This window comes from Camelus bactrianus, chromosome 14 (genome assembly GCF_048773025.1).
Source record: "Camelus bactrianus isolate YW-2024 breed Bactrian camel chromosome 14, ASM4877302v1, whole genome shotgun sequence".
Taxonomy (NCBI): Eukaryota; Metazoa; Chordata; class Mammalia; order Artiodactyla; family Camelidae; genus Camelus; species Camelus bactrianus.
Genome location: NC_133552.1, coordinates 22679380 through 22687205, shown reverse-complemented (window position 1 = coordinate 22687205; position 7826 = coordinate 22679380). Strand labels below are relative to the sequence as shown.

At 36.7% G+C, this 7826-nt stretch overlaps 1 non-coding gene across 1 annotated transcript; it reads left to right on the top strand.

Moving 5' to 3' along the window:
• Positions 1-6186: 6186 nt before the first annotated feature.
• Positions 6187-6259, top strand: TRNAA-AGC (transfer RNA alanine (anticodon AGC)). The gene has a single exon. It is a non-coding gene; the product is annotated as a tRNA-Ala (tRNA).
• Positions 6260-7826: the final 1567 nt, after the last annotated feature.

Below are 7826 nucleotides of genomic sequence, written 5' to 3'. Positions count from 1 at the left end.
GTTGGCAAACTTTTTTTTCTTTAAAAGACCAAACAGTAAATATTTTTGACTTTACATTAACTCCTGACTTGGCCATTACTGTTACTCACAAACAGCCATCTATAAGAAATAAACAGAAGGGCTGGGCTGTGTTGCAGTAACATTTTATTTACAAAAACAGGCATTGGCTGCATTTGACCAATGGACCATAGTTGGACCTAGTTATAAAACAGAATGATTAAAATGCAATCGATCCCTTGAAAAAGCAAGAATCTTGGCTAACTTTTAATGAAAACAACTGTTTTAATTCAAGATATTTTTAGAGTATCACAACTAGTCTTTTACCACAAATCTAATTTTTTGACTGAATTGATGGCTTAATATAGTTATATAAAATGGTTGTAAAAAAGGGAACTTTGATTTCCTATGTGCTTTCATGTCTTTATTATTAGTAGCATTACTGTTTGAGGTTTCTAAATTACTTAACTTCTATCTAACAGAACAGGTCAGTTTTCTTTTACCTTTCAGTGATTCCCCTAGTCAATAAACAGCTCAATACGGAGCTCTGAGGGATTGCACCAATTCGTGGTCTTTAAACCCTTCCTGAAAAGAGTCCTTACCCACATGAATTATTGAAATACCAGAGCAAACAGAACAAGCTACTCAAGTAGACATGTTCCACCATGCAGTTATCATACTGAGATTAATTTACAAGACAACCTAGGGAGAACAATTTTGGGGAAAAAAAAAAAAAGCTTTGTCCTTTCCGTATGGTTTTAAGGTGCATCATTATTGGATTCACAGCAGTATACAGCCAGCAACTTATCGACTTTGATGTTTCTGCCTACCTCTCTTCTCCTCTCTTGATATTACCAGGAGGTAGAGGGTCCTTGATTTGCATCTTCTGCTGCTTAAAGAGCCTATTTAGGGCCTTTTACTAGAATCAGCTAAGAGCTTTAGCTTCTTCAGTGGACACCTGAATTACCGCAGCATGGTACACTCCTCATGCAGACTGTGACCGCGTTCTCTTTACTTTATTATCTCGTTATCCCCTTAAGTATACTTTGCCCACTTACATTAGCAGAAACCCATTTCCTCCTTTCACTAACGATAGCCCAACAAATCTATTAAAACTTCCACAAGTGTTAAGTAAGGACAATCTACCATGTAGCTTGAATTAAGAAAGGTACACTTTTCATCGCTGATTTAGACCTTTCCTTTCCTTTCATCTCATTTACTCTCTACCATGCTGGCAAACAAAGAAATACGGGAGAGCACTTTACGTGTTTCACTTAACGGTGCAACACATTTTGTCTCCAACCATACCCCACGTCGCAAGATGTTAAATCTTACCTGGCATCAGTGGTTCATGCTTTGATGATTAATTACAAGTCTAATAGAAAAGATAAACAACCCATTGCAATTGCAGAACAGGAAAAGTACACTGTCTTAATCATGGATAAATTACTAAATCATACTCACCACAGGTGTGTAGGTTTATGTTACCAGCATCTGCTGTGAATCACATGAAGTTATTATTTTCGTTCTACAGCACCAATGGGTGTTTATGGAAATAACTGTACACTATACAATTTTGATTGCACAGCGAGAAAAATAGTTATTTAGAATGCAATTTGGACTGCAGTATTTCTTTTTCGTTGCCTCTCATTTGGCAGCTTATCCTACTCAGATATTATCATCAATATGCCGTACATAAACTACATTCATCACTGGTACTTAAGCTTATTAACTAAACAGCAATTACATTTCCGTTGGAGGATTATGGGAATGAATGCAACTGAGTGTCACGTTTCCTTCTTTACAGCACAATGTGCTTTTTGTTGTTGACAACAAGCTATAATGTCAACAATCTGCCTGAAAGTATGTATCATCAAAGGCTAAAACAGCATTTTTATGAACATACTCATTTATAGACATTTTTTATAAAACTTTGTGTGTTCTAGTGTCAATTTATTTTGAACACAAACTTCACAGAAGATTAAATTATAGAAGATTCAAATATATTCAATTATAATTTGTATAATTTTACAAATTCATGAAGGTCCAATATTTAGGCAAAACCCCATCTTTATTTTTTAGGGTAACTTTTAGAGTTATCAAGACCCACTAACATGGTATGTAACTTCCATTCAAAAGCTGCTGGTAACTTGTTACATGTCTTGGTAACCCTTCGTCTCTCTGTTTGAGGCTCCTCCAGAAGAAACCGAGCCTTTCTGATTCCAGATCAGCTGAGAGCAGAGCCAAGACAAGTGACTTCTCTGCATTACATCCCCATGGCAGCAAGTCTGTCCACCTTATGATGGGTCCCTCTATGGTCTCTTGACAATGCTTAGTATCTGTGACAAGGAGAAAGCTCATTCTTCTCTTGTGACAAATTCCAGACCCGAGTCCAGAGGAAAGATCCCTGCCTGCCACCCAAATGGCTGGTGCAGTAGGCTGGTCTTCAGAGGCCAGGGCCGACATTTCCCATAGCAGGCAACATCACAGTGGACCCATTAAAGGGGACTACTTAAGGCTTACAGATATGGGTAGTATTAAAATTATCCAGATTTTTTTTTTAAGGGTAAAATTGGAAAAGAGAGCCTGAGAGCTACTTCATGTAATGAGGGTAAAACTAGTTTTTTTGTTTGTGTGTTTTTTAATGAAAAAATGCTTCCCTAACCTGATGTAAATTTTATACTAAATGCTGGTAAATGTCAACATAGGACAAAAATCACTTTTATTGGGGAGGGGGAAAAATCACAAATGAAATCATTAGCTGCTACTACAACTTGTAAATAGTAAGTTGTAATATTTGAAGTAATGAAAGTCACATTAAGTTATTTTCACCTGAATTAACCAGGTTTATTGATATAATTACAATTTTGCTTCATTTGCATATATTAATAGAGATTTTGTATTCACTGTATAATGGTTTTATGAAGCAACCTGCTATGACTAAACGTGGGGCTGGCCAATTAAAAACCCAGGCTTTCTGTACAAGCTTCCGGCCACCTGAGTTTGCATGAGCTGTTCCTTCTGTATATCTAGACTTGTTCCTCCTGTCCTCGTGATTCCTCAGGGGATGAGACTGTAAGTTCAGATTTTTAATAAATCCTAGAAGCCTTCAAAGGAGGAAAACAAGTCTACATAAAATGATAATGAATCTGTCATTTCTTTTTTTTATTTTTAAAACTTATAATTGCAACCTTGCATTTTAGTTTAAAAATGTGTCACTGCTGTGTGGTCCAGATGTTGGGTTGACATTCCCACCATTAGCAAGAAGTGATTCATTCTCCACATGTGAAGTTACAATCCTCTGTCTATTTACTCTTTTAAGACAGCAAAATCCTGCTGACTTTTCACACTTTTGTATAGAGAAAGGCATATACATGAAAAATAAAATTATCACTTACTTCTTAAAGAAGAAATTTAGAATATTGATTCAGAGTAGACGTTCTCTGGAATGACTTTCCTCCAAATTTTAGACTGATTTTTCTTTCAGCTCTCAATTAACAGAATTTATTTAATTTATATTTCAGTTAGCTGTTTGAAAAAAAGACATTTTTAACAACCCTGGATTGTTTAGATTGTTGAGCACTGGATATTTTCCTCCTAATAAATATTATGTAGTTTTACCTTAATTTTATGCAGAGATTTCTACTCATGAATATTTAAGGAAGAAACATAATTTTGTTATTTTCTTCTGTCTCAAATATATATATATATATAAGTATATATAATAAGTGAGGTTTAATTAATGTTTTGTATTAGCGAGTGACTTTCTTCGTAGGGAAGATTCTGTATTTGAAAGCAAAAGTACTGGCTCCACACATGTACAAGTTACTAATTGGCATATATCGTTGATTCTTAACCTGTAGGTTATTATTATGATTATCGCTATTAATAGATTAAGAAATCGAGGCAGACAGTGGTTAAGTAAGCTGCCAAGGTTGAATGGCTTACAGTCAAGAGAGCAAAAACTCAAACTAAGGCCCTTGAAGTCCAAAGTCCATGTTTTTGCCCATCTCTCTATTGTCACTCTGGGCTATTGGCACAAGAATACAGAAGAATGGGGATACCATTTCCCCAAGATGGGAAAGGGTGTAGGCAAAGTAACTAGGGAGCGGTGGGACATGGCGGGGGTGTGGGAGGAAGAGAAGGAAGCAAGTGTTTTCATTTGGATACATTAGAGTGGAGGGAATGCTATGAATTGAACTGTGTCCCCCTAGAAGATGTTAAAGACTTATCCCCCAAGTACTTATAAATGTGACCTTATTTGGAAAACAGTCTCTGCAGATGATCAAGTTAAGATGAAGTCACTGAGGGTGGTCCCTAATCCAGTATAACTGTGTCCTTATTAGAAGGAGAAAGTTGGACATGGGCACAGGAAGAATGCCATGTAAAGAAGCAGGCAGAGATCAGTGTGTTGCATCTACCATTGAAGAAACACCCACAAATCCCAGAAAACCACATGAAACAAGGAGAGGGGTCTGGAACAGATCCTCCCTCACACCCCTTGGAAGGAACCAACCATGCCAACACCTTGATCTCAGACTGGTGGCCTCCAGAACTGGGAGGCAATATGTTTCTGTTGTCGCCTGGTGATTTTTGTTACAGCCACCATAGGACACTAATACAAGGCTCTGTACTCACCAAGTAGAATGAGGTGAACAGACAGTTGTATGTGTGAGTCTAAGTTCATGGCAGGAGCCTGGGCTTGATTTGGGTTTGAATAAAATGTACATACAATAAAATTATATTAAAAAGAGGCACACAAATCTACAGTTACTTTTTAGGAGATCTTGATTTCTAATTAGAAAATGATCTGATTTCTAATTAGAAAATGTCCTAGATCTGTACACATTTTTCCATGCAAAATTAATCTCACATTTTTCAAATTTAGCCTACTGGAAACCAGCTTAATTTTGGCCTAGCTGTATTTCTGTTACCAGCAAGACCAACATGAAACCTGCTTTGAAAACAAGTCACTGTATATAAGTATAAGGAACTAGTATTTGTTGAACATTTACTATATGCCAGGGATTGCATTGTGGACACTGCAGGCATATTCTTGCTTTAATTTTATAGTATCTCTTGGTTGCAAAAGAGAAATCAGTATTTTTTGCAGTTACCCAATTTATAGCCAAGTAAATGAGACAGAATTAATTAAGAGATGCCAAGCACATGGTAGGTTTTTAATAATTGTTTGTTTCCCCACCTTTATAGGTGGGTTATTCATCATGAGAACTATTAATATTATCAAGAATGTGTCAAAATAACCAAAATCATAATAGGCATGTGTCTAACTTCTGGTACTAGACTGAAGGAAATGTGTGTGTGTGTGTGTGTGTGTGTATGTGAAGCTTCTTAGCTGTAATCAACAATTTTGGATGGTAGAAGCAAAAAAATGAGTTTATGAAGAAGCTATCATTTAGCCAGATGAATCAACAGAACAAGAGAATCAGACCAATGGAATCTATGGAATCAGGCCCAACTTTACAAAACCATGTGCAGATTTCATGTGGTAAGAAAAGCACCACTACCTTTCAATCACCAGGTATTACAGCTTTCTCTGCTGTCAGGACTTGCACGGGAAATTCAGTTCTGCAGAATTCACTACCACTGCTTGCCACCTGGGAGAGAAATCCGTGGTCCCTTTTTCTGACGTCATTTGCTTCTGGGTCAAAGTCAGCACAATCGAGATATTGGAAGGAAGGAGGTCATGTGAATGAGTCTCTGTCACTAGGACACTTGAGAAAGCAGGAATGTAGCACGTAGATTTCTTTCAAAGGGAATGTTCCCTTACTCCCATGAGTTCCTTAACATTCCTAAATAAACAGAGATTTGGACAGCGCATGGTTGTAGGAGTGACACACTGTGTCTTATTCGTCTGTATATCCCAACACATAACCATACCAATATAACGATAAAATATAATAGGCACTTAATTTAATAAATCAAATAATATGAAACCTCAGGAATAATAACATCAATTGAGTGAATTTTTATGATCCACTTAAAAGTTATTCAAATAATTTTTTTATTACTTATTCAAACTTTAACCAAGGATCCCAATTTTGAAGCCATGCCAAATTTCATACTTAGACTTTTAACTGTACATAAGCAGGTTGTTCTCTTTTATCTACTATTGGCCAAACTAGTTAGATTGAAATGGATATTCAAAAATGTAAGTATTTTGAGGGGGGAGGGTATAGCTCAGTGGTAGAGTGCATGCCTAGCATGCATGAGGTCCTGGGTTCAATTCCCAGTACCTCCACTAAAAAAAATAAATAAATAAACCTAATTATCTCTCTCCTCCCTAAAATACAAAACAAAGCAAAAATTAAGAAGGAGGATATGGCTCAAGTGATAGAGGGCATGCACGAGGTTCTGGGCTTAATCCCCAGCACCTTCTTTAAAAATAAATAAATGAATAAACCTAATTCCCAACCCCCTCAAAAATTTTTTTAGCTAAATTTTTTTTTAATTTTAAAAATGTCAGCATTTTGTTCACATAATGAAAAATTGTGGTGAATTTATTAGAAAAATGCTATTATTTGACTCCTGAAGCAGTAATTTCTCATTGGATTTCATTTGTCAGAGAGATAAAGCTAAAGCAAAATCAGTGTAACCCCACTCACTTGGGATAGAAAGTAATTAATAAGTGGATCTGGGGAAACGTTTTGGCCAAACACTCTGGAGAACTAACCAATTAACAGAGCATCTCACCACAGTCTCTGAACATCATGCATTCATTATTTAGCATGTATTTACTGATGCACTAGCACAACGTGCCAGGCATGGTATTGAACTGGGGGTGTGTACACAAAAGTAAAAAACATACAAAAGTAAAGCAGCATCACATTTCCCCCTTAAAAGGCAAACAAGTAGAGAAATTCTACTTTCAAATAAATGCTATTGCAGTTCCAGAATGTTGAACTAATCAGGAAGTTATTTTTGCTTAAATTATTATACATGCTGCTGTATCACTCCAGATGTAATTGTTAAGTACAGTTTGTGTCTTTTCACTCTTTACCATATCCTTTCTTTTGGCCTTTCCTTCCATATGCTTGTCTCTCTCCTGCCTGTGGTTTTTCTATTTCTATCTCCCTTTAAAAAAAAGAGAGAGAGAAAGAAGAAAAAAAAAAAGATATCACTTTGTCTGCTGTGCACTAAACTGAATAAGGAAATGGTATCCATCAACTTTATCTCTTGGCACCAGTCTTCCTGGTAATATATAGCACGCTACTAATTTTCAGGTGAATAAAACGTCCTTGCCACCTGACTGTGGATATATGGATATAATCTTTCCTTTTGTATGTGTTTTTTACTGTTTTTTTTTTTTATGGAACTTTCAAACAAAAGTACTTGACAAGGGAAAGAAAAGCTAATTCATTCTTTGTCTTCTTATTCTTAAAGGACAGGACATTAGAGTATTTGTCCACTGGTCTACATTGAGGTTATCTTCCATGCCATTAGCTCCTCCTTCAGGCTAGACTTTTACATGGGCCAGAAGGACCAAAATTAAAAGATCTGGGGGGAGGGAGGGAGAAAGTGAACAAAATTACTGCTTGACATAAGATGCCATCTACACAGATGTGTCTGCACTCACATGGTGCTGTCCATCGCCACAACATCTGAAATCAGAGGCAGGCCAAGGGGAGGTCAAGGACAGGTGCCTTTGCAAGTTTTGATGCAGCGTCAATTCTAGGATTTCCCTGACAATATTCATCCAGCCAATAGTGGACTTCACCAAACCTTTCTCCTTTCTAGCTAACTAGTAAACTGGACATGTGGTTGAATCATGAACTTGGACAGACTGATGAGTTTGGGAAGAGTAATCA